Here is a 27,516-nt window from a genome sequence, read left to right as displayed (position 1 = left end):
TCCAAGTTTTATTTTCAGCAATCCTTTTTTCTTTTTTTCAATATACAGTTGTAAAAAATAAAATAATTGTAGAAATACCAACAAGGCAGAGGCTGAGAAAACATTACCCAGACCCTCTGCTTTCTGCTAAAGTGCCTTCATTTCATTATCATTAAATTCGCCTGGTAATTAGATTTCGGCGCATGAATATTTAAAAAAAAAAAAAACCCTAACAGACAGGCTGTCAAAAAAAAGTGCGACAACATCAATTCGATAATTTCTTCGACAGAGACATTCATAAGCAATTAGCACAGATTTCCTCTGTTTGGTGACTTTTTTTTCCTTTCCTTTTCTTCTTTTTTTTCCCCCCCTTGCAGCTTCGTCGTCTTCACCTAAAATCAAAAGGAAGAGAAAATCACTGTAAACATCAGCATTTCCCTTCTTAAAATCATTGAATCATGGAATGGGTCGGGTTGGAAGGGACCTCAAAGCCCATCCAGCCCCACCCCTGCCATGGGCAGGGACACCTCCCCCTGGCTCAGGGGCTCCAAACCCCATCCAACCTGGCCTGGAACCCCTCCAGTGGTGGCTGCTCGGGGCAACCTGGGCCAGGGCCTCCCCACCTTCACTGTGAAGAATTTCCTCCTAATGTCCAATCTAAGTCTTCCCCCTTCCAATTTAAAACCACCTCCTCCCTCTCATCCTATGGCTCCATGCCCTTGGAAGAAGTCCCTTCCCAGCTTTCTTGTAGCCCCTTTCCATACTGGAAACTGCTCTAAGGTCTCCCCAGAACCTTCTCTTCTCTTCTTTTCTTCTTCTATTTATTGCCAACGTGCTGACACGGTCCCGGTGCTGTTTTCCATCTCGCCGGCCACGCTTAACATTCTCTGCAGTTCCTCTCCCCCCACCTCCCGCCCCGAACACGGGCAGGCGCCAGGTTGGGTCATCATCCATCAGACCTCCTCACTCCTGCAGGACCAGATTAAATTAAGGTTGCATGAAGCTTCTGTCTTGATCTTCAGGCATTTCTGCTGAAAACAGTGATTTTGATCACTATTTGCATAATTGCACAGTTACGTAGTCACCGGGTCTCTAATTATACGAGCTGTGTTCGACACCGCTGCAGATGTGAGGAGGTTGGCGAGGGGCAGATGAAACCAGTTGCTCTACAGGCATCCCTCCACCTCTGGGTCTGATCCTGGCTCCGAGTGAGCTCTCTTCCCCCTTCCCACAGCTCCTCCACGCAGGCTTGGGACCACCAAACCCCGTTGGGGACAACTCCCTGCTTGCCCTCTCCACTAAACCATGCTCGGGACAACCCCCTTTTACCCTCTCCACCAAACTATGCTGAGGACAACCCCGTGCTTGTCCTCTCCACCCTATTTGTATCACTGATAGCGATGCCAAACCCCTCAAAACAAGGATTATGGTTGGGATGCTGGTTCCTGCTCTACAGCTTCTAAACCATCCCCCCTGCAAAGACATCCTCCTCCAATTTCCACCAAAGAGGATGCAGTCAAGGTGCAACACCATCCACCTCACTCTTGGCTGTGCTGCACTTTTCCATCAGGACCAAAAAATGGATGTAAAAAGACACAGTCCCAAATTTCCCCCGTTTTTTTCCCCTCCTCAGCAGTCCCAGAAGAATCTCACGTGCCAGAAAGAAACACAGCCTGGAGGCAGTTTGCTGGAATGATTCATCTCCCATCCCTGGAGAGTTGAAAGCCAGGTTGGATGGAGCTTGGAGCCCCTGGTCCAGTGGGAAGTGTCCGTGCCCATGGCAGGAGGTGGGACTGGATGGGCTTTGAGGTCCCTTCCAACTCAAACCGTTCTATGATTCCATTCAGCTATTTTGGAGGTGGGGACAGCACAGGGCAGGTTCAGTCCATGTCCAGAACCAGCCCAGACCATTTCCCACACGCCTGCTCCAGTGCCACCAACCCCACGGACATGTCCAGGGAGGAGCTGGTGGCTCACACTTGGCTTCCAAAGTCCCGGGGTTTGGTCCTAAATCAGGACCAAATATTTGAAACACTCCAGAAAAAGGGTGTTTTCAAGCCCTTAAGAAATCAAGACTTTAGTTTAGCTGAGCCCTTGGAATGCCGAAAGCCTGGCTAGACCCCAGTTTTAGCTCTGCGCTCACCTACATAAACGACGTTTCGCAGTAAGCTCAGGTTTATTGCAGACAGGAAGCCAAAATGATCTTTGCAGCCCTTAAAGAGCGAGCCTCAGAGTGAAGGAACGTGCTAAGAAGAGAAACAATAACACAAAATCACCCCTAAACTCCAATTATTCAACCTAAACGTACGTGGATGTTAAAAAAATCTGTCTGTTATTTTTGATTATTGCTATCATCGCAGTCACCATCGCTGGCAAATTAGGAATCCACAAAACAGCCACACACAAAGAAAATCCTAGACCTCAGCTTGGGTCATACCTTCCTAAAATCTCCTTTGCAATGTTTTATCGGCAAGAGCAGGGAGTGGAAGCAGTTGGTACAAGCAGCTGAAAGACCAAATCAAAAGCATGTGAGCAGATTAAAGAATCAATCTCTCCGTTTGATGCAGAGGAAATCCCACTAATTATAAAGAAGGGGCTTATTTCCTGGAGTCACTCTGTTTGAAGTCATCAAAACTGGTAATACTTAATTACTCTACTTTATGGAATATATAACGTAGAGCCCCGTTCTCCCACTCGCCAGTTCTGATGCCATCGCTGGGGTTTCCAGGGGGTGATGGTGATGTTCCTCCCATACCTATGTGCTTATTTATTCAAATGAAGCCCCTGAACAGGGCTTGAGCCTGCAGGGAAGCGCTTAAACGTGCTTTAAAAGGAGGTTACAATGCAAAAAACAATCCAGAGTGATTTAGCCGTGCGAGCTACCTGGCTATTATTGCAAGTGTGTGTGCATTTCGTGCAGCAAACACCTTCCAGGTCAGGTATTTAGGATTAAAGCCAAGGGTAAGTATTTGCCTCATCCTAATCCTTGGAAAGTAGAGGGATTCTGGCCCTCTACTCTGCTCTTGTGAGATCCCACCTGGAGCCCTGTTGTGGAATCACCAACAAAAGAAGGATATGGAACTGTTGGAACAGGTCTGGAGGAGGCCATGGAGATGATCTGAGGGTTGAAGTACCTCCTGTACGAGGACAGGTTGGAGAATTGGGGCTCCAGGAAAGCTGGAGAGGGACCTTTTCCACGGCCTAAAGTGATAGGATGAGGGGGAATGGCTTTAAATTGGAAAGGAGAAGATTGGATTGGACATTAGGAAGACATTCTTCATGATGGCGAGGGGGGGGCCCTGACCAAGGTTGCTCATGGAGGTAGTGGCTGCCCCATCCCTGGAGGGGTTCCAGGCCAGGTTGGATGGGGCTTTGAGCCCCTGAGCCAGTGGGAGGTGTCCCTGCCCATGGCAGGGGTGGGACTGGATGGGCTTTGAGAATCCTTCCAACCCAAACCGTTCCAAGATTCTGACTAAAAAGTCTCATAACCAGCCAGAACTGAGAAGGTCAAACCCAGCCCTAGGTTGTGTTGGGGCTCCCAAGCCATGGAAATGAGCAGCTCTTCAGGGAACCTGCTCTCTGGGTACCTTTAGAAGAGGAGTGGGTTTAGAGCCCCTAATTTCATCCTGGGAGGCAGTTCCAAACCCCTACCGTGGGCAGGGACACCTCCCACTGGATCAGGGGCTCCAAGCCCCATCCAACCTGGCCTGGAACCCCTCCAGGGATGGGGCAGCCACCACTGCTCTGGGCACCCTCAGCTCCCCACCCTCACAGGAGAACGTTTCTCCCCAAGATCTCACCTCAATCTCCCCTCTTTCAGCTGAAAACCGTTCCCCTCATCCCATCCCTGCACTCCCTGATCCAGAGCCCCTCCCCAGCTTTTCTGGAGCCCCTTTCAGCACTGAAAGGGCTTCCAAATTGCTCTCTTTTTCCAACTCATCTGGTGAATTTTGGAGAGGATGGACAGGAGTCCATCGCTTCCTTCATCCCCACCTACACACACTTACCTGGATCTATGGGTCACAGACAACTCCAGGACTAGGAACAGTCATAAATCTTGCTGCTCCGTCCTGGACTTTGTCCGAGATAACTCAGTCCAGCTGGGGGAGCGCATGGGAGATGTGGAGCTATGCGCTGCTCTTTGAAATTTTACACATACCACTCAGTGTCCGAACATCCCAGGAATGCTGCTGTGGGGTCATGAGGCTTCAGAGCCAGGAATTGGGGGTGAAAAGGGGATGGAAAGGAAGATATCTGCTAAGCCAAGGTTTAACCTGACTGGGAAATGCTCCACAATGGTTCAACTGGCTTGAAAAATTCCTTTTGAAATGTCTGAGCTTTGTGAAAACACCAACCCAAAGAACCCCTCCACCTGTGCAAGGACCCTTGTGATATCGCTGCCGGTGCCGGTGGTTGCCATGCTCAGCAGTGTTGGCACCACTGGGCAGGGATCATAGGGTCATGGAATAGTTTGGGTTGGAAGGGACCTTAAAGATCATCCAGTTCCAACCCCCCTGCCATGGGCAGGGACAGGTCTCAGTAGATCAGGCTGCCCAAGCCCCGTCCAACCTGGCCTTGAACACCTCCAGGGATGGGGCAGCCACAACTTCCCTGAGATCAGCATCTCCTGGCGATGCCCACCCTTGGTGCTCTCTGCAGATAAGGTCCTAGGACCTGAATCCTGAGGCAAAGCCATCCCTGCCAAGGGAGCGGAGCTCACAGGAGCCAAACCCTCTTTAGGGGCTCTAAGCCGATCCTTCTCCTAAAGGCAACCTCCAGCGCCGAGGAAGGATGAATGTGCAGCGTGGCATCCACGCAGACCTGATGAGAGCTCAGGTCCCTTGTGGGTCTCCAGTCCTGCATGGCCCCACTGAGACGCTGGGGTTCTCCCTTGAGGGCGAGCATCCACCTGGAGGGGCAAAACTCAGAGCGCTCTTCCCTGTATCTTTTCCCTACTTGCATAACATGAATTAAAAGAACATTTCCCTGAGCAACACCGGGAGCATTCCAGCATTTTTAGCCCCTTGCAGGGGGTGGGAAGAGTTTGAGCTGGACCTGAAACAAGCTCTCGCATCTGGGTGCCTCTGGAACTAAGACAAACCCATCGCTGAGAATGCTTTGCCTCACCTCTTCAGCTCTAAGGTATCAAAAGGAGGAAAAGAGGGATCCACAGCAAGATGAACATCCCCGTCTTTGCTGGCTGGTAAGAGAGCAGCAAGAAAGGAATTGGATTTTATCCAGAGTGGCTTTTTGGGGCTGGAGAGTTTCTTCCCTGCAATCTGGCACAGCACAGGCAGCTGCAAGGAGCAGACTTAGGTCTAAGATCTGGTTCTCCATCTCAGCTGTGAGAGCACTGACCTGCTGGGGGTTGGAAGGAGCCCAGGCTGCATCCCCACTCCTGGGGGACAAGCTCTGGGCAGAAAGACGCCTCCTGTCCTAATCAGAGCTCCATGCGGACAACAAACTAAAGTTTTGGGTGCTGCTTCTTTGCATGCTGCCCTGAGGCCACAAACGATGGACTCCATGCAATGGCAAAGAAGTATGAGGGTCAAGAAGAAGAGCTGGTTGAGTCTCTATCCCTGGAGTTGTTCTAAAGACGGGTGGATGAAGAGCTCAGAGATCTGGTTCAGCAGTGGACAGGTTCGACTCTGTGATCTCAAAGGTCTTTTCCAACCAAGCGCTTCTAGGAGAGGCGATTTCCACGGCTGAGAAACACACACATCCCCAAGACCTAAACCTCGCTGTAGGTTAAGCACAAGGGCTCTGCTCGGAGTAGCGCAGGAAGGGGGTCCCGCTCTCCGTCAGCTCTCTCTGGAGGAAGGAGCGAGCAGATCCCTGCCACCGCTGTCACACGAGGACCTCGCTGCAGCCCGGCCGAGGTCTGTTTGTCACTTTTCCTTCATTAATTGCAGTTTGTACACAGGCGTCATTAGGGATTCATTCGGTTTCCCTAGCAGCAGGCATTAGTCTGGCTTCCCTTTCCCCCTTCTCTCGACAGTGCCCTTTATTTTTAGTGTCTTATTTACAGTTTGACAGAGTAACTGTAACCCTTGCAAGCTACTCCAGCGGCTTTAATCGGGGGAATAATGGGTCCTGTCTGGCGATGAATAGAATTTAGGGGACAGATTGTTCCACACTCGCCCGGTGGGGTAATTTATTTATGTGCGCACTTGTCAGGAGGAGAAAGGGACGGGGGATCTGTATGCACCGAGGACACTGCCGGCGCTGAAAGGGAAGGGAGAATGGAGCCAAACGCCCCAGATCCCGCTGCCCCCGCCCTCCGGCAGCTGAATGCCTCCGGTGGCCGTGAACTTGGAAGGGCCAAAAGCCCCATTCCCAGGCCCTCGGCACGTCAACGGGGCCGCCGAGCGGCTGGGTTGCCGGCAGCGGGGTTCAGGGCTCCAGATGGGTCCGGCCAAGGCGAGCAGCCCTCCCCGGCACTGCCCCGCATAGCCGCGGCGCGGGGAGCACGTCCCATAGCAACGGTACAGTAGCAGCAACACAGCGGGGGTCTGGGAAGAGAGGCAAAGCCCTCGGAAAAATACAGGATGGGTCCAGACAATGGCCCTCTCTCATATCATAAATTACACGGCGGTGACAAAAGGGGACAGATCCTGCCCTCTTCCCGGCTCCCACAGCCTCTGCGTTCACTGCATGCTGGTGGGCAACCTTGGGCATGGGGACAGCAGGAGCATGAGGGGTTTCCAAAGGAGAGAGATGGTGGCATTGTGTCTCCCAGTCAACGGCATCTCCCTCACCTTTTTCCTTTCCTCCAAAACACATCTCCTTCACCCTTTCCCTGTCCCCAAAGCACATCTCTTCCATCCTTTCCCTGCCCCCCAGAATGCATCCCCTTCACCTTTTCCCTGTCCCCCAAAAATGCACCTCCGTCACCCTTTCTTTGTCCCCCAAAACACATCTCCTTCACCCTTTCCTTGTCCTCCAAAGCACATCTCCTTCACCCTTTCCTTGTCCTCCAAAGCACATCTCCTTCACCCTTTCCTTGTCCTCCAAAGCACATCTCCTTCATCCTTTCCTTGTCCTCCAAAGCACATCTCCTTCACCCTTTCCCTGTCCCCTGAACCACACCTCCTTTGCTCCACAGCTTCCCTGCTTTCTGCCCCAAAACGCTGCCTGAACATCCACAGCCTGAGCACCACAATCGTCCCCCACACCATGGCTCTGGTCCCTCAGCCAATGCCATCCATGCCCAGGATTGGGAAGAAACGGCTCCTCATCAAAGATGGGATGCTTTCCCCTTCTTCCGTTCTTCAGAAGAGCTCCTTTTCCCTCTCTGTGGCTCAAGGCCAGGAGAATTTGGCATCTAGAGCCAACAACGGCAAGTCTCAGCTCAGCTTCTCCCACGAGCTGCTGCCTGGTGACGGCTGGGGCCAGACTGGGCTCCATCACAACCATCCCTGGGTTCCCATGCAAAGTAGGACAGCAGGAACCACTAAGAGTTGGGGCCATCTCAGCCAAGACATGGTCCCCCTTAGCAGCAAGGATTAACCCCACAGAGACCCCAAAAAGAGGCAGGATGGATGGGCAGGGGCTCCCTTCACTCCCACCACCACCAGGAAGCATCAGGCTGAAAGAGAACAGGGCTCAGGCTGAATCCACTTGGACCCAGACATGGAGGTGCTGAAGCTCCACCAGAATTTGTTAGTGATGTCTCTTAAACATCTCCTCAATTGGCCTGGCTCCCACCCACGCTTGGCACCTTTTCCTTCCAAAATAAAAAGGCTTAAAGTTAGCATGTAATTACACTTTCTACCCAAGCTGAAGTTCATTTTTATACCTGTGAAGTCATTTGAGCTGCCGGGGGATTTGCCTTCACCAGGAACAAAACCACCACGACCACAGACTCCAATCCCTCGTAAGAGCAGCCACATCGATACGGAACATCCCTCTGTTCTCGGGGTTTTACCAGCTTACTGGTGTACTGGGAGAGATGCTTGGAGTCCCAGCATGGGCAAACATCCAAGCCAATGCCCGGACCCACCTCACTCATCCCAGGTTCCTCTCCCACAGTTGAGGATGCTACAAGGACCCTGGTTTCTGGCTATATTAGACCTCAAACCAGGCAAGCAGTGAGATTCTGGATGGCATAGACAGGCTAAATGAGACAGAAAGCACGCAGATATCATCCCTGGGCCACAACGCAGAGAAGTACAAAGTCTCCTCTGGATCTCCACTGGCTGAAGGACAGCCTGTGTGATGCTCCTGGTATTTTTTCACCACTGCCCTGGGACCAAAGGTGATGGGCTGACTGCTTTGGGAGCAGAGGTCCAACCAGTGGTCCCAAAACAGCTGGTGCAAGCTCTCAGGCAGCCGCAGCACCTGAGCTACACGTCGGGGCTACGTGAGCCTGTTTAAGGGAAGATCTTCCCCTTGACAGAGAGCTCAAGACCTCTCCTCATCTGGCTGAACTCAAGCAAACAAATTATCTTGGATATTAGGAAAAAAAGTCTTTACCAAAAGGATGGTGAAGCCCTGGCAGAGGCTTCCCAGGGCAGTGGTGGAGTCCCCATCCCTGGAGGGGCTCAAAACACATGTGGTTGCGGCAGTTTAGGACACGGTTTGGTCAGCAAGGCGGGATTGGACTGGATGAGCTGAGAGGTCTTTCCCAACCTTCATGATTCCGCGATTCTCTGATTCTAAGCCAAGGCAAAACTCCTCGCATACACTTCAAAAAATGCAAGAATAAGTGTTTTGCACCAGAAACAAGACTTTGGCTGCCCCGTGCCATGGTGAGGGTCCCGGGCAGGCGGTTCCTGCACCGCTCTGTCCCATCGTGAGAGGAGAACGGTGCCGATGGCAGCAGGACCTGTGGCACGATTGCGTCGGGCTTGGGGGGGAACCCCTCGTCCGGGTACAATGACTGTCTATTCTGCTGATCACAAGCTTAATCCTCTTTGGTTTTTAATTGGCATTTGGGCTAAGCTGATTTAAACCTCTTCACCTTGTTGGGTCCCCCCCCCTCCCCACTTCTTTCTTTTCGTGGAGGGGTTTTTTTTTGGCCCAAATAACAACGCTGCCATCACCAAGTCGCCTGCACAATGACATCTTTGTGCGAGGGTGAGAGGAGAGGAAAGGCGAAGGGAGGGGGAGAAGGGAAATGTGCTGAACCCACTCGGAAACAATGGCAGTTTGTGATTCAGCCTTGACCACTGGCAAAGGCCCCGCTTCAGCTGCGCCTTGTTAATAAACCCACTGTCCCTTCCCAGCCCCTCTTCCTGCTGCCCATCACCTCTGCCTCAGGCCGGCTGCCCGGCGGTGCAGACTCTATACCCGCCATCCCCATCCCTTGATGGATCCAGCAGCCCCGCGCCCCGATGAGCGGTACCCACACCCCACCCCGGTCTCACCAGCGAGCTGCCCAGGAGTGATGCGAAGCAGCAGGTTGGGACCATCTTGGTGTCCTCTCCACCCCATCCATTCCCAAACCGGTGCTGGTGGGAGCCCCGAGCAGCTTGGATGGATGCTGGTGCAAATCATCATCTACGTCACGCTCCGGGCCAGGAGGAGGAAGAGGAGGAGGGTGCCCACAGGATCAGCCGTGGTGAGGGGCTTCTGCTGAGGGTCCTGCAGGCAGCTCCCACACGGGCAGTGTCTCCTGGCTTTTGGAAGCGACTTCTCTTCCATATAGCCCCACCTCCGGCGTTCACGTTATAGTGAGTTGAGCTAAAAACAAAAGCAACACAAAGACCTTTATTACCCTCTTCCCACCCAAATGTGCCCTAAATTCCTGTAGGTGAGAACCACCAGGTTTGAGGATTATGAGTTAACAACCCCGTGATAACAGCAATGAAATACAGAATGAGTACCACAGCTGTGCGAGACTTTGGGCCAAGAAGATGAGAAGGAAGATGCTGGTGACCACGGAAGGTTTGGTCGCTCTTTTGCCCCATAACGTGGCCCTCGTGGCCCCATACCAGTCCCTGAGCATTGGCTGTGGGGACTCTCAGTGCATCCCAGCACTGCCCAGCGCAAGAGCTTGTGGAAAACCTTTAGAAAAAGGATAAATCCATTTACCGGGAAGTTCCCTGAGAAATTTCACCAGGACCAGGGACATGCGATTCACCAGCCAGATGATGACCATCACAGAGGTTGAACCCACTCTCCTCCCTACCAGGGAAAGAAAGAAAGAAAAGACGATGCGATAGCACGAAATGTCAGCCCCGTCCTCCTCTGGTTGAGAAACACGAGAACAGAGAGATTAGAGCCGTGTTTCTGGCAGAAAAAGGGAAGAAAGAGGAGAGAAGGCAGTTGAAAAACTCTCAGCATCTTTGCAACTGTGCTGGTTTCCAAACCCAAGCTCTACAGAGATGCCCTGGGGGTCTTCAGCTCTGTAGAGAGCGAGGAGCTGGCATCTACTCCAGAGAGGGCAGTTAAAAGAGAGAAAGCTCTTCTTGCACATCACCATTCCTTGTCCCTGCTGACCACGGGGCCGGGCAGCACCCTGTGGTGGTCATGTAGCAGTCCTGCCCACCCAAAGACTCAAGAATTACGAGGCAGGCCAGAAAACTAGAAATCTAAGTGAAAAAAAAACCCAATCTCTTTTCAGGGATTTTTGTTCTTTACTGTTTGTCTCCTGAGACGCTGTGTTCTCCAGGCTTCCCTCCCTGCCCAGGGCAGCGGCCGCTCTGCCAAAGCACTTGAAAGCCAAACCCAACCCCAGCAGCACCCAGCAACCCAGATCGATGCAGATACTGCGAAAGCCGGGCTGCCCCGAGGACTTTGCTGTGGCTCAGCCAGAGGAGACCCATCACTGGTGGAAGCACTGCATCCCGGTGACCTTAACGCCAAGGCTCAGCAGGGTTCTCCCTTTGCTGGCGGAGTAGGAACCAAGAAGAAGAGCTCCAGCACCAGCAGCATCCCTGCCCGAAAATAACAAACCCGAGCAGCCACAACCCTTGTGCTGCCCCCTTCCACTCCGCATTGCTTTGGAGCATCCTTACAGAGTCATCTTTTTTCTTAATAGTATATTAATATTCACTTTATATATTTTTAATCGGTATAAACTCAGCTTTCATCTATGGCTGTTCACAGGCTGCACATCGATTCAAACGCCCAGTGCAGGATTTACTTGGCTTGTTTAACAGAGGAAGACACTCGGGCCAGAGAAAAAGCCTTTTCTCCTGCCCATTAGTCTCATAAATCATAGATAACATTACCGAAATCAGAGAGAAAATGTGATTCTGTGGAAATTAAGCTATGGAGAATGAGTGAGTGGCACTGGTAGGAGCAAAGCAGGGGTGCCCTGACCAATCCTCTCCTTTCAGCCCATTTTATTGTGCCCCATCCCAAGGCAAGAATGAGAAAAAAAAAATAAATAAAAAAGGAAGGAAAAAATAAATCCTCCAGCACGGACCAAAGGTTATAAATAAAAGCAGTGAGAAATCAACTAAGTAGCTGAAGCTTAGCCAAATAGCTAAGAGCCTTAGTGCATTTTTGCAAGCTTTAGGGAAGTATTTCCCATTCCTGGAGAAGTGAGTTGGAGGGGAGAATGCGCTGAAAATCTTGGCAGCTCGGGCTGGATCTCCTGCGAGTTCACAGGGACCTTGCGTTGCGTCGGCTTCGTGGCATCACCCTCCCCGGGGACAGCAGCTGAGGCCACCAAAAGGGATACGATGGTGATGGTCACCCTTCCCACCTTCCAGACCCCAGCAGAGATCAGGATTGAGCTGATCCGAGCAGCTCTTCCCAACGGGAGCGACCCCAACCAATTTGGGGCTCCAGCCTCAACCCACCAGGGGGAAAAAAAAGAGTTATTTGTTTCCCTTGAAGGATAAATTTATGGTTATTTTTAATCTGCTTGCAAAATTCCTGTCTCACCAGGGTTAAACTCACCCAGCTTTTAAGTTTCCAGGTCTCATGGCAACAGAGGGATGGGGAGAAATTCAAAAGGACAACAAACCCGGCCTTGTGCAACCAAGAGATTTGCACTTAAACCGCAAACGATGGGATCTTTGCACAAAAAAATACTCAAAATATTTCACATTGTAGTAAAATTAACCAGTTCGCACCCCACCCGGCTGTACAAAGTGATTTTCCCCTCCTCTCCAATAATCATTGTGCAATAATTTTGTATTATCTGGACCAGGTGAAGCCTCTCGCGCCTCTCCCGTGGATGTGAAAGAGGTGAATTTGCTTGTGTTTAGTCTTGATTTTGGCTTTTTTCTCCCTCTAAACAGCCACAAAATGGTGTCAACGAGAGAAAAACGAGTTTGTCGAATTTTTCTAGTCAAAAAAACAAGGGGAAAAATTAATTAAAAGGCCCTTTCCCTAACATTATTACAATACACAAAGAATTAAATGTCATTGAATGTGACCAGGAGAAAAAATTCCACAGCCAAACCTCCAACCCCATAATATCCCCATGTGGCGCGGAGGTCATTTTAAACGATAATTAACAAAAAAAAAAATGATAAAAAAAAAGACTCTCCTCTCGCCTGTGAGGCTGTTATTGGAAGATGAAACCGAAGGAGGTGGATTTTGGGGGGTGGGTTGGGGTTTGGCGCGTGGACAGAGGGGTTTTCGTGGCCACGACGCCCCGCGCCGAAAGAACGGGTGGTGGGAAGAGGGAAAATTGAGATGAGAAGTTGGGATGAACGCCAAGAGCCCCGTGGCGAGGATGTGGTACCCGGGGCGCCGGAGCATCCCTGCATCCCTGACTGCATCCCTACTCCGGGGATGCTGCGAGAACGCAGGCGACCTCATGGCGAGGCCCACGATGGGAAGCGAATCGGCCATTTTACACGTCGGCTGCTTAAAATGGTGGCTCCCACCTTTTCCCTTTCTGTTTTTTCCCCCTCTTTCTCCCTCTTTTCTGCTACTGATTTTAACACGCATGCACCCGCGGGGAGGGGAGGGAGAGGGGCTGCGTCCCCCCGCCGGCGAGGGCGCTGGGAAAAGGAGCCAAGATGGAATTAGAGGGTGAACGAAAGGGGGGGAAAAAGAAGGAAAAGGATGCGCTTCGCCTCGCCACGGCCTAGCGCCGTTCGCTTTTGTGCGAGAGGCGGGAAAGCGTGGAAAGGGGGGAAAATGAGGGGGAAAAAGAGCGTTCGGGAGAGGATGGCGAAGGGGCAGGGATGCGCGTGGGGGGAGAAAAATCTTCCCTTCTTTCTTCACTGACCCCCCCTTCGCCCTCCCTGCAATCCCGCTTTGACTTTTCCCACAGAAGTAGCCAACCTCCAAGAATGCAAATGACATTCATTATGCAAATGCATGCAAATCAGGTTTAACTATCGGAAGAAGGGCTCGGAATTTCTAATGGGGTTAACTCCTTCGTGCGCAAGGAGGAGAATAAGAGCCCTGTGTCTTCCTCGAGGCTTTGTGTTCCGCCGGCCATCGATGGGCACCCCAACCCGCAGCCCTCGGCGGGCGCCGTGTGGTCCCCAAGGAGGGCGTCGAGGGAACAAAGCAGCAGAAAAAACCTCCTCGACCACAAAAAAATCGACCCGCTGGCGTGGGAGAGGCTGCCCCTTCATTAAATGGGCTGGGAGGAGAGGAGACAAAGCAGGGTTCGGTGTAGAAGCGGGGGGAAAAGGAAGAGGAAAGCGAAAAATTAAGAAAAAGGAGATAAAAAAAGTAAAGAAAAAGGAGAAAAAAAGAAAGAAAAGGGGGAAAGTGAAGAAAAGGAAAAAATGAAGAGAAGGGGAAAAGAAAAAGAAAAGGGGAAAAGAAAAGGAAAGGGGGAAAGAAAAGGAAAGGAAAAGGGGGAAAAGGGGAAAAAATAAAAGGAAGAAAATAAGGAAAAGGGGGAAAATAAGGAAAACGGGGAAATAAGGAAAAGGGGGAAATAAAATAAGGAAAAGGGGGAAAATAAGGAATGGGGAAAATAAAGAGAAAGGAAAATATAAAGAGGAAGGAAAACAAACAATAAAGAGAAAGGAAAAGAAAACATAAAGAGGAAGGAAAATGAAACAAAGAGAAAGGAAAACAAAAAATAAAGTAAAAGGAAAACAATACAAAAGGAAAGAATAAAGAAAAACTAAAGCAAAAAATAGGAAAAGGGAAATAAAAGGAAAATCAAAACAGAGGAAAAAGAAAATAGGAAAAATATTAGATAAAAAAAAGAGAGATGATAGGAAAGAAAAGGAAGGGCAAAGCTTGTCGCTCTCGGCAAAGGTGGAACCCTCCTCACTAGGAGTCGGCAAAGGGTTGGGGCGAGCACGAGGGTTCGGCTGTTTACACCCGACCCGCTCACCGGGACGGGCACGGAGCCACCGTCGCTTGGGCTGCTGAAAAATAATGTCCTGAAAGGCACTGAAATGCTGTAATTTGGGGGTTTTGGCTTTTGCATTGAGAACAAATGACATTTTGGGGGTTGGTGGATGAGGCTGTTGTCCTCCAAGAAGGAAGGGGGGACCGGGGTCGCATCTGTCCCCTTGTGACGCTCCAAGTGTGACTCGTAGGACCATCTCCCTGCGGACTCCGAAACCTCTGGAAAAATCCCAATTCCCCATTTTAGCCCCAATAGTTCCTGATGCCGGGAAGCGAAATGGAGAAATCCTGGATGAGGAACCTTGCAAAACGTAGGGATAACTGGAATTATCGACATTAAAATGAGGAAAAAATGCATTGCATTATTCTAAATATTCTGTAGCGACGTTGTTATTGATAAGTAATAATAATGACATTAATAATAATGCATTTAATGATATTATTAATAATACATTTTAACATTATTGCTGTGATTTGCCTAAGAATTACACCCCATCTGTGCCAACCCCCCCTGATTTTTCTCTTATTTTCTATATTCCTTCCAATTACCCACATCGGATCATTTTTTTTTCCAATCTGCTCCAAAACTCTTGTTATTTAAGCTGGAAGGTGTTGGGGGCAGGAGCAATAATTGGTGCTAGGGCAAGAATTTCCCAAATTTTAGTGCTTGGGTTAAAGACACCACCAAAATGATCGGTTTACAGGTTCTGAAATGCAAAAAAGCCAAAACTGCTGGCCACTTAAAATAAAATAAACCCTTTTCTTGCATGAATCTGAGCTCAGCAAGTGCCAGCCTGGCAAAAGAGTGGAATATTCAAACCTCAAGTGTAAAAAAATAAATAAATAAGAATTAGCCCCTTCCCTAAAAAAAAAAAAAAAAATGAGAGGGGAATAAATAAATAAATAAAATTATTTATGATTCCTCCCAGTCAGTAGGAATTTGGGTTTCTTTGTCTCGTGGCCACTTGCAACAGGCAGGTTGGCATCGGCGAGCCCTGGTTTTGACTCTAAGCCCCAATGTCTGAGTTCAAATATCATTCCCAAAGTGGATTTAGGTGGGTTTTGGAGGTGTAATTATTGGGAATTAGATTTTTTTAAAGGAAATAAGTGGAGGGAGAGGGGGAAAAAAAGAAGAAAGAAGGGCTGGAGTGGGTGCATCCGTGTGCAACTCCCATGCCCAGCACAGCTCGTGCCGACAGCTCCTTATTGCTAATGACTAATAGGCAACATCGTTATCATATCACAGCGCTGAAGAAGCAAAATGCTCTCACGCTTTCTTACGAGGAAACAAATAGCAATGTAAATTGTCATTTACCCAAGCCGGTAACGAGTTTGGAGTCGCTTAGCCAATACCTGGTGCCAAAGGCATCCCTGGAGCCGTGGCGGGACGGACCTCAGGCTGCTGGAAAGAAAACCAAGGTTGTGGGTTTAGCACCGTGCCAGCAAGGATCGTGGCAGGAATTGCTTGATTTCTTCAAACCTCCTTCGCGGAGTCACGTGCGAAGGGGTTCGGCACCATTTTTTAAGCTGATTTTGGAATTTTTAAGTTTTTTTTTGAATTAAAAGGGATTCTGTTCATTCCTTCTCTTTCCTTCACCACCCTTTCTCCTTTCTTCACCTCCCTTTCCCTTTCCTTTACCACCCTTTCCCTTTCCATCACCTCGCTTTCCCTTTCCATCACCGAGATTTCTCTCCGTTCACCTCTTTTTCTCCGCCTTCACCTCTCCTCTCCATCAGATTTCACGTTCACATCTGTTCCCAACGTATTTGCTCTGTTTTTTTCCCCATTCTTGAAGCATCTCTTTGGCCCTGGATTTTACGCAGCCCAAGGGAAAGAGAAAAGAGGCTCCATGGACCTCTGCAGCTCCTCTGTCACCCAAATCACACACAAAAAAATGCAACTTTCAAAATGTTTTAAGTCACTTTGCATTAGAAACCGCCTGCCAAACAACCCATGCTGGGAGTGTTTATCCACACAGGGGGTGGGATGGAGCCTGGCAGCTTTGACAGCGGTTCCTTGTGCAGAGAGCACTGCGATATCACTGGAAAGAAGGAAAAATAAGAGGGGAAAAGGGAAAAAATGACAAAGGAAGCTTATTTTTGATTATAATTTCAAGCGGCATCTTGACGAGGCCCAAGGGCTGCACGTCCCAAGAGAAGCTTGGAATGTGAATGAAGCAACAGAAGCTCGGAACATCCCTCATCCAACTGCTTTCTTCCCTATCCGTACCAGCAGCCCATTTAAAAAGCCACAAGTGACTCTGCCCAAACTTTGCCATGTGCCAGGCTTTTTTTTCCTGCCCCAAATCCCTGGTTTTCCCCTGCAAAAATATATATTTTCCCTCCTTGCAAGGTTTCCAGATGGGATGCTCAGCACTAGACTTGGCACAGGACTCTTCCTAAGCCGCGCCATGGGGAAAACCCAGGCTGGGAGAGGGTGCTGCTGGTTTTGGAGTGAATCCAGCGTTAGACCATAAAAAATAAGCAGGAAGAAAATATCCTGGACAGAAAAACATGGAAACATCAAGTCTTTGGGATGGGACATGGAGCAGCAGGAGCAAAGTCCCCAAAGGCCCCAGCCAGGTGGTCCAAACCCACCTTCCCAGCAGAGAAAAACCTTTGAATTTCCAAACCGCTGCAGCAAATCTCTTGGTTTTCCTTCCAGGTGGTTTATTTTTTAGGAAGGATCTGGGGTTTAAGGCTGTTGTAGGTTGCAGAAAGCTCCCCTCCTGCATGCTCACGCGGTCCTGGGCCAGGAATCACCCAGGGGTGACCTTGCACCATGCACAAATTCAAACCCTCTCAGGGACAATCCCTACTTTTCATCCTTCCGATCAAGGGCAAAAGGAAAAGAGAAGAATTTTGCAGCAGTGACTCAAACCGCCTCATAATAGTCAATGCTCGTCGTTTCTCGGGATGCGCATGGAAGTGCCTTTAGACCACAAAAAAAAATTCTAGTGGGATCACAAAGGGAATTTGGGTTTTGATTACCAGGCGCTAAAAAAGCAGGAGGAAAATGCGCTCAATACTGCTATTTTTGGAGAAGAAGGCTCTCAATACTACTATTTTTGGAGGCAAAAGCTCCCGATATTGTTATTTTTAACTCATTTCACTACGCTCTTTTTTTTCAAGCCAGCTCACCAACCTTTCCAGCACCGGCTTCTTAATTTCCCAGCGCCAACAGCCCTCCTAAAAACAACAAAAAAAACCCATGTACAAAACAAACCCCAAACCCACCACCCTTTTTTTCTGATTTTTCCCAGAGGCGTGAGCACTCGAGAGTCAAATTTGCCCAGGACCCGCGTCCCCTAAGAAAGCAGGACTCATTCGCCTTCCACAAACTCCGCAGCGGCAACAAAAGTCCCTTTCAAGCCCTTCCAGACGCAAGTCCTTCAGCTCAATTAGTCAGGCACACAGAGACACAAAAAAGCCTCCCATTCAGGCTAGTGGCTGGCTGTGGAGGACAAGGGCGAAGAAAGGATCTTTCTCCCACGCTTTCACTGGGTGTCATAACAAGCAGAAAGCCCTCTTACGGGGGGATTATTGGAGATAAGAGCCCGATGGAGGAGCTGCTGCAGAAGCTGGGCTCGAAGGAGTAAGGGAGGAGGGGATGGCGATGGGGTTGGGAGGTTGTAGCTCCCAAGGCTGCCGACGGCATAGCGCTCCATCGCAAAGGTTTGGGAAAAGAAATTACGATGGTTTTTTTTTTCTTCCCCCCCTTCGCCGGCCTCGGTACACACACACACACGCGCAGAGTAATCCCGGTTCTCCATGGCAACCTGCTCCGTTGGCCATCCTTCGCACCGGAGGAGGGAGGCAGCTTGCCTTCACCCTCGCTGTCGGCTTGTCCTGGTGTTGGCAAAAGCCCCGGGTGGAGACGGGCAGTGGGACAGCACGGGCAGGGCTCCACTTGCTCCCTTCTTCTTCAAAAATAAGCATTTTCCTTGAGGAAAGAGCTCTGAGGAGATGCCCAGCTCGGCTGCAAAGAGAAACCCACCCAGCCCTGCTGGTGCTCCTGGAGATGGGTGGGTTTGAGATGAGAAAGGACTTTCTTTCACTAAAAATAAACAAAAAAAACCTCAAAACCCCCACAAAGCGGGTGGTGGGTTTTGGTGTTCAAAGCCAAAATAAAGAGAGAAAGGAGAAAATTCTCCCGAGAATAAGGTTTGGCTGTAAAATTGTAAGGTGGGTGATCACTGGGTGAATTCTCACCCCTTCATCCCGAGCCTTCCAAGTGCCCTGGAGCCAGCGGGGTCAGACCCTGCCCCTCCCGGCCAAGCCCCAGCAGGTAGGAAAGTCCGCTGGGTACCAGGATTAATCAAAGTTCCCAAGCGAATTACACACCTAATTCCCTTGGACAAGCAAACCAAGTTATATTCCTGATTCCTCACAGCTTTTCCGTTGACTCCATACGCGGCCGCAAAGGCCGACGTGTTTCCAGCTCTTTTTCAAAGATGTAATTCCTCTCCCCTCCCAAAAAAAAAAAAAAAAAAAAAAAGAGAAACAGAGGGAAATTCAAAGCAAATGTTGCAAAAATGAGGTTTTTTTTACCTTCTGCTTAGCGCCGAGCCCCTGCAGATCCCCATGGCTTAACAAGAACATCCAGGTTCAGCGACATTTTACAAGGAGCAGGGAGGGGATAGAAACTCTCCAGCTCAGGGATGGAAAGCTGAGAAACTCTCCCGGAATACATTATCTGATAATTGTAGTGTTTCAAGCACTTTCCTCCCAAGCAGCTGTGCCGGGTGATGCCAGAGAAAGGTTATTTGGCCCACATGAATCCCTGCCCAGGAATCCCTGAAATGATATCCCTAAAAATACCATGAAAGCTGAATATTTCATTTTTACATAAACCAGCAGGTATTTACTAAATGCCGGAGCTGGAGGAGAGGATGAAACAAAGTGGGGTCCTTCGGGAGAGCTCTTTTTCCTTCCCAAAGGTTACCCAGTGCCTCTGAATGAGCGATGCGGATCCAAGGGATCCCTTTTCCCGTCCTTGTAGATCACACACCAGTCCTGGAGGTATTGCTGGATATTTTCTCCTCCTAAAGGGACAAGTTTTGAGCTTCCAGCAAGTAAGAACTTGCTGAAGGTCAAATGAAACCTGGTTTACCTCCACCGACCCAAGCAACGCAAGGCGACAGGATGAGCCGACAGCCCTCCCGGAGCCACGCGCAAGGCTCAGGGTTGGTCCATCCCACCACACCAAGGAATACCCAGTCTTTTTCATTCTCAACTCTTACTAATCAGCTTTTCCACCCCCCTTCGTGAGAGCCTCGATTTTCTCCCTGCCTCAGCATCTCGTGCCCTCCACCCGCCTTTAAAAATTCACTGCTTGAGACCAAAGGAGATGCCCGAAACAGCGGATGCTCCGTCCTCCTGCACCAACATCCTGGCACTATCCCCTTTGTCCCCGCTCCAGCAATCCTAAAAGCCCTGAAAGTGGAATTAAAATGATTTTTACACCTAGCCTGGGCTGTCAAAGCTGAAGCTCAGGCCACGGCCGTCGTTGCTGGGTGAGGATTACACAGCTTAGCTTCCCAGTTATGCCAGGGCCAAGTCTGGTCTCAGCTGTAGAAGGATAAATCCTGGGGTTATACGGCAGCACGAGACTGTGATCCAGCGATAACCAGAGACGGATTCAGCCAGGAGCACCGAGCTCAGACCCCTCCAGTGGCCTTGAAGGCTTCCATACATAAGGACACCCCATCCTGGCCCCAGGATTCAAGGTTTCTTTCCCTGCGGCCGGCACAGAGCTCCTGAACCGAGACTTCCCAGCAAAACTAACCTTCTTCTTCTGCAAAATTAACCCTGGTCACCACAGCTTTGCTGGTGGCCGGATCCTGCCTGCTCCAACCCCCTCGGCTGTCACCCTTTCCTTTTCATTTTCCAGCACTGGGGGAAAGGCAGGGAGGTGTTGGGATTCACACGCACACGTCCTTTCCTATTGCCATCCTTGAAAATTCTGCAAGGCCAGACGGAGTGCAGCCCCAGGACTATTTTTAGGGTGTTGTACCCCCCCCCGGCACCACGCTGGCAACGCTGTCACACGAGCCTGGGCCAGCAAAACCTCCCACGGCAGTGGCGGGTGATGGGGAACGGCGAAGCTGCCAGTGCAGGCGGTGAGCGCCGAGGCTCCGCTTTCACATCTAATCACTCCGGCTGCATCTGAGTGACCTGCTCGCCGGCGAGCCGTCACCTCCCAGCAGCCTGAAGACCACAGAGCTCATCATTTTCCTTCTAGCTGTCCTCCCCTGGGGCACTGCCACCCACTTTCCCGCAGGCGGGGTGCAGAAGAGCCGTCCAGTCCCATTTGCCGGACGCTCAGCATCACGTTTGCACCCTGGGATGGGGTGGAGGATTCAAGAAATCCCCTCTCCCTTTTGCTGCTGCCGTACAGGGCACCGGGCACCCCAAAACTATCACACGGTGTTGCAAAACCCCCTTGCAAAGCAGCGCCAGGCAGATCTGCAGTGGGAACAGGGGCTCGGATCAGCGCGAAGAGGCACCTGCCTGCACCCCTCCTCCAGTCTGGACGCTGAAATGCGGGTTCTGGGCCCCAAAATGAGGGGTGCTGTGCTCCAGGGCTCTGATGGTTAATTCTGAGCATCTCCCCAAGCCTCCGTTCCCACACACCCGCCACTTGGTGAAATTAAAGCAGGGCCTGATCTGATTCCTATGGCGGCTTAGTGCGCCCACTCAGCCGGTTTATCATAATCCCGACATAAAAATCGTTCCCTTGAAAACGCTCAGGGGTTTTGAAGCCCTGATTGTTTGAAGAGGAAAGACTCTGTTCTCAGCACAAAGACCTGCTCCCCTCTCTCAGCCCCAGTTCAGCGCCTGGAGGCTGCAATAAGTATTTTTGACTCCTGGAGGTACTGGATGGAAAGAAGCCTCGTGCTCTCTCTTGGCACAGCAATCACCTCCAAAACCCACCTGAGAAGGTGGCCTCGATCGCAGGGACCCGACACCCCAAGAGCAGCAGAGATGCTGGGAGCGATGCCAGGGGACCTGACACCCCAAAAGCAGCAGAGATACTGGTGGACTTGATACTCCAAAAGCAGCAGAGATGCTGGGGGACCCGATACCCCAAAAGCAACAGAGGTAATCAGAGCCATGCTAGAGGACTTGACACCCTCGAAGCAGCAGAGATGCTAAAAGCAATGCCAGGGGACTCAACACCCCCAAAGCAGCAGAGAAGCTGGGAACTATGATGGAGGACTTGACACCCCAAAAGCAGCAGAGATGCTAAAAGTGATGCCAGGAGACCCAACACCCCAGAAGCAGCATAGATGCTTGGGGACTTGACACCCCGAAAGCAGCAGAGAAGATGGGGGACCTGATAGCCTCAAAGCAGCAGAGATGCTGGGAACGATGCTGGGGGATCTGATACCCCAAAAGCAGCAGAGATGCTGGGGACCCGACACCCCAAAACCAGAAGAAATGTTGGGCACGATCCACTGCCGCCTGCCTTGACAGCACCTTGAAAACCCACCCCGTCTCCATGCAAACCTGGCTGAAATCACTTGGAGGAAGGAGGAAAAATACATATATATATAAAATAGATAAATATATCTCCTATCAATCTTTGCGCATGCCCTGAGGTGCCATTCCACACCTTCCCGACCCACAACTTGCGGGAGCACACAAGGATCGCGGCAGGAGGAGGCAAAGGGCGATTCATGCTCTGTGGAGACCACGAAGGGCTCGAGCCATCAGGGCCTCCTTTTGTTCTCAGGTTCAAATTGTAACAGGCCAGCAGAAAATTCCTTCAGTCAGAAAAAAAACATTAAAAACCACCAAAAAATCCTCAGGATTTTTCGGTTTTTAAGCTATTGGTCACCCTTTGGCCCTGATGTTTGCTAATATTGCTTATAAAAATATAAATATTTTATCTTTTGCAAATAAAAAGGGAATATCCACCGGTAGCACTGGCCAACACGAGGATTTCTGCGTGTTCTGTGCCATCCACAGTGCAGTGTTCGGATGAGGAGAGCGGAGCGAAGGGGCTTTGGACTCAAAAACAAATGGATCGCCTGCATTCCTGGTGGAAGCATTAAAGGCAGGAGCTAAAGGCGACTCAGTCCAAGCTCTTTCCTAGATAAAAGTGAAATATTGAATAAAATTAATCATTTCCAATAATTATATTTGTAAAGGCCGGCTCTCAATGTTCACAAAAAAAAAAAATAGGATTGAGTTTTCTCCTCTTTTTTTGGCTCTAAACGCTGGTTCTAAGCATGGAAAAGACTATGAGACCTGATCCCTCGATACAGAACACGCGAGCGGAGCTGCTGTTAACGTCACCAGCGGTTATGAAGCCAGAAGGGAGAGCGGAGTAGACAGTGCTGAGTGTTCCCCAGTCAAATCAGAGTGGCCAAGAAAGCTGAAGAGGCCACATGTAAACTGCAATTTGGATCAAGGTCGCGCCAGCGCGCCAGGTTTGCTTATTGCTGGGGTACAGATTGGAGAGAAAAAGGGTGAAAAAAAAAATAAATCAGCCGTTTTGCAAGATTATTGCAGTTCACGGGCTCAAAGGTCTTTGAGAAAGGCGAGCAGCTCTGCTGCTGGAGCTGGGCTCAAGGGAGAGTAGAATTGGAAGACATCTCCACCCAAATGGAGAGCGAACGGGTCCAGCAGCACCTTCAGAGCCCTGGGAGCTGTGGCGAAGCTTGCTGCACCCCGAATATCCTGGAACACACCCAGTGTGTGTGGAACTGATTCCCATTCGCCTGACCGGGCACGCAAACGATGGAGAAGACCTGGAGATGCTTTAGCCCTGCGGTGTCACCATGTCCCCAGGCAGGAGAGAGCAATTCACGACTATTTTAAAGGGCGATTTTGCAGTGGGGAATGAGGTTCATGAGCTCCAGAGAGGCGAGTCAGGCACGGTGGGCTTTAATCCTATCCCCTCCATCATGACAAGCATGGACACCTCCTGTCCCTGCGTCCAACCTGCCAGACGTCGGCTCCCTACGCTCTGGGTTGGTAAATTCCCCACTAAGTTTCGCCCTCATCCCAGTTCACGACCCTACATTCCTGTTTGTGCCTTTGTTAAACTCAAGCAAGTGACACCATCAAACCCAGCCTATGGCGGTGCCACCGTGGCCCCGCTCAGACCAGGATTGGTCACCTTGGAACACCACAAGGTGATCGCATACCATGGCTTGCAGCCCCTGATTGGACAAAAGGTGCTTTTCCCCTCCATGAACTAAGACACTGGCCAATGGCGATGGCACATGGCAGCTCACCAGTGCTCATCCAGGGATAAAAGTCCCTTCTCCCCTGCATGCTGGTCCCCAGGCAAGCCACATAACTTCGCTCGAGGACTTAGTGGCCACCGCTCAATGTCAGTGTCCACCCACAGACATTTCCCAGCCCATGAGCCTGGCTGACGCCAGCTTGATGGGTAACTGTGGTCCTCCCAGCTCCATCTGCCTAGGAGAGATGAAGGAGGAGAGCTTAGTGTGGTGACATTATGCTGTCACCACAGCCAAGGGTGTCCAACTTCATCCCTTAAGATGCTTGGGGTGTGAGCATCCGTGGAAGTTGCTCTGCTCCCCTTCCGTGGAGGACAATCTTCCCCCATCCATGGACCACGCTCTTGCTCCTCCCGTGAACCAAGACCTGGATGCTTCCTGGGGCTGGTTCTCTGTTGCCCTGTCCACTGCGATGTCCACATCAGGTTGGGGACAAGCACCAGGCCAAGAGAGAGGCACTTTGCACTCGCTCAAAGAAGGAGCAGCAGCAAGGCAATGGAGAACAGGGAGTGAAATAAGACCTTTTAAAACCCTCGGTACACCCCTGCCACCGCTGGCTGCAGGAGCAGAGCCAGGAACAATAGCAGCACTCAGATGAACCTCGACGGGAAGGCAGAAGGGAGGGTTTCCCTAAGCCTTCCCTAAGAAGATCGTTACAGGGAGTTAACACATGCACTAAATTACTCTGAATTATGGGGCCATGGGTGAGGGGGAGTTGGAAGGATCTTGTTTATTAATTTAAAGTAATCATAGGAGCAGGATAAATCTGTCAGATTACACCCAGAACTACAACCTTGCCCCGGACAAGGTCCCGCGGATGGTTTCTTCTGCCCTTTTTGATTTTCTAAAGATCCCAATGAGCACAAGAGCCAAACGAGTGGGTCCAGCATGGGTCCAAAGTCAAACTCTTTGACTACGTCTCTCACAAGAGGGTTTGCGTAAAGTTACAGTGTTCTAATTGCTCCTTTCTGAATTAGTTCGGGTGCTGTCACTCCTATTTGTGCTTTATTATTGTGAAATCCTTTTTTCCCCTTGGATTCACCATTCTGAGAGGAGCTATTATCTTAATCCATCACCAGCTCTTGGTGTTCTTCTAAGCAACATCAAGACATCTTTCCAAATAGGTCACTGTATTTTTGCAGGTGGCATCTACGGCAACCAAGTCTGACCGTGAAAAGCGAACGGGAAGCACCCAGTTCACCTCTTTAACCCAAAATTCCCTTCTATGCTACAGCAGGTAAAACAAAATCTTGGAAGAGGTTGACATATAATCCAGTGAAAGGGTAAGGAGCAGCAGGAATTTGTAGTCAGAGAGGGGAAACGACACAAAATCGAGCTCCGCGGTAAAGTCTCATGCGTTTCATAGACAAATTAGATGTGTATATATCTCTTTTTTGTAAATCCCCAATCTTGGAATCTTGAATCCATTCAAAGAAATGTTATTGAAAGAAGAGAGAAAGAGGAATAGAGGAATTAAAACAAAGAAAACAGCAAGAAACCATTTTCCCAATCACCATCTCCTTCTTTCTAATCCTGATTTCAAGTTCACGTCTGTCAGGGAGGAAAATTCAGACGAGAGGGAATGGAAAGGGAGGGGAAGAAAGAAAAGAGAAAGAATCCAGCTCTCGTAGTTGCAAAATGCCCATTAATAACCATTGCTCTGTTGCTGCTTTATTAAACAGATAATCCAACACGGTAATCTGCATTGATTTATGGGTTCTCTGATGCTATAGGACTGGTTACGCAATGAAAGTTCCTCCTTGAGCTGTAGGCTGTGTCCTGCACTTCACTAATTCATAAGCTGATTGGAAGTTTTACTTTGTTAATTGAATTACTCTTAGCAGCCGAGGAGCGAGCGGCCGCGTCCTTGGCTTTCTCAGGACAGGCGTTTTCTTCACATGCACAGAATTTCTTAAAAATCATAAGTGCTTTAAATAAAAAACCAAAAATATCCTACCTCGGGTTTTAATTCCAGTCTCAAAAAGTTGTCTTTTTTTTCCCCAGTTTTTTTTTTCCGCCTCTCATTTCTTTTCTCTTCCTTTTTTTTTTTATTTTGCGTTTCTTTTCTTTTTTTTTTTTTTTTTTTTATTTTACTCCTCTTCCATTTGATGAATTTCCTTTCTTCTCCACATCCTCCTCAGGCGTGTAATGGGGTTATTTTTACTTTCGGTTATCTAGCTTTATGAAGAATTGACACCACTCATACAGCTAGATAACCAAAGATAACAACCAACCCCTGAAGTCTACAGCATTAGCAGGGATAAAAAAAGCCAACCTCTTCTTCTCCAGGGGGATTCGGGGCTTTTAAGGAAGGAACGAGGGAGGAAAACGAATAAAAAGAGATGCAAATATTAGCAGCGAGGTCCAGGAAAGCAGCACACAGCTACAGCAAGCGGCCCTGCTCCTGCAAGCCAGCGAGCCCAGGGCAAAGCTCTCCTGAGCATCAATGGGACAGGCAGGATCAGGCCCCTCAGAAATACAATTTGGAGCAGAATTAGAGGCTAACCAGACAGGAGCAGGCTATTTTCTGCCTTTGAAACGGGTTTCATTTGCAAAGCAAATGATGTTCTGCAGGTGCCGAGAATTAAGCAGGCATTATTTTTAATAACTATCAAATGAATGCATTCAAACTGGGAACAATCAAAGCAAATATAATTCGCGCCCGCCACTTAAAATATGCAGAAAAAGACCAAAAGGACATTTCCCCACTCAGAAATGCATTTAACGCTCTCGAAACAAAATGACTGCGAAAAAAAAAAAAACTGCCGGTTCGAATAATAATAATAATAATAATAATAATAATAATAAATTTATAAAAAAAAGAACTTGTGATGCTTTGGATTCAGCCAAGATCTGGGGGAACAGAAGCGATGAATAAACACAGAAAACACAGAGGAAATGATGAAAGGGAGGGAAGGGAAGAAAGAAGGAAGGGAGCGACTCCTGCTCGCAGCTCAGGACCCCGGCCCTGCGTGCAAGGACTGCGCATCGCGGGCAGAGACCCGCATCCCTCCTTTTCTTCTTTGGGGGGTGGAACTGGAGCTTCCCACCCGTGGGGATCAACACCCTTCGCCTTCCTTTCCCCGCACCCCTCCTTTTCTTCAGGAAGGGACTCGCATCCCTCGCTTTGCTTTCCCCGCATCCCTCCATCCTTTCTTCTTTCCCGGGGAACCCACATCCCTCCGTCTTTCCTTTTGGAGCCCTGCAATGCTCTATCCTTCCTTCCCCCTCACCAGAGGGAACCTGAAACCCTCTCCTTCCCCGGGGTGACCAGCATCCCTCCACCCTTCCTTCCTCCAGGGAGGAACCCGCATCCCTCCCCCTTTCCTCCCATTTAGGGGAACCCGCATCCCTCCATTCTTCAGGGGAGGAACCCACATTCCTCTCCTTCCTCCGGGAAGCCACGCATCCCTCTCCTTCCTATTTCCCTCCCCTCCTTCCAAGGACCTGCACAGCTCCATCTATCCTTCTTCCACACTCCATCCCTCTTTCACCTGCATCCCTCCTTCCTCTGGCTCCATCCCCTTTCCACCTGCATCCCTCCTTCCTCCGGCTACAACCCTTTTCCACTTGCATCTCTCCTTCCTCAGGCTCCATTCCTTTTCCACCTGCATCCCTCCTTCCTCCGGCTCCATCCCTTTCCACCTGCATCCCTCCTTCCTCCAGCTCCAACCCTCCTGCCTCCACGCTCCATCCCCTTTCCACCTGCATCCCTCCTTCCTCTGGCTCCATCCCTTTCTACCTGCATCCCTCCTTCCTCCAGCTTCATCCCTCTTTCCTCGGGCACCATTCCTCCTCCAGCTCCATCCCTCCTTCACCTGCATCCCTCCTTCCTCCATGCTCTATCCCTTATCCACCTGCCTCCCTCCTTCCTCCGGCTCCATCCCCCTTTCCACCTGCATCCCTCCCTCCTCCTGCGCTGCGGGGAGGCTCGGGGAGACCCTTCTCCCCGCGGACCCCCCTCCCTCCCCGAGCATCTCCCCCCGGAGCGGGGCTGGGGGCTCGGCACGGCTCCTACCTCTCTCCCGCAGCCGCTGCCCGCAGCCTCTGC

The 27,516-nt window shown here is 50.2% G+C and overlaps 1 long non-coding RNA gene across 13 annotated transcripts; it reads right to left on the bottom strand.

Moving 5' to 3' along the window:
- Positions 1-27,516, bottom strand: LOC128849374 (uncharacterized). 13 transcript variants are annotated; one of them, XR_008447361.1, is made up of 5 exons: positions 27,484-27,506; positions 15,524-15,610; positions 10,015-10,107; positions 9,348-9,663; positions 1-371 (listed from the first exon to the last, which is right to left on the bottom strand). It is a non-coding gene; the product is annotated as an uncharacterized LOC128849374 (long non-coding RNA). The 13 variants fall into 13 exon arrangements; XR_008447356.1 differs by having other exon boundaries at positions 15,562-15,610; XR_008447352.1 differs by lacking the exon at positions 27,484-27,506 and adding an exon at positions 25,423-25,507 and having other exon boundaries at positions 15,562-15,610.

The sequence above is a fragment of the Cuculus canorus genome, chromosome 28, assembly GCF_017976375.1.
Source record: "Cuculus canorus isolate bCucCan1 chromosome 28, bCucCan1.pri, whole genome shotgun sequence".
Lineage (NCBI taxonomy): Eukaryota > Metazoa > Chordata > Aves > Cuculiformes > Cuculidae > Cuculus > Cuculus canorus.
The sequence above is the reverse complement of the archived record's forward strand: the minus strand, read 5'-3'. Positions and strand labels throughout refer to the sequence as shown.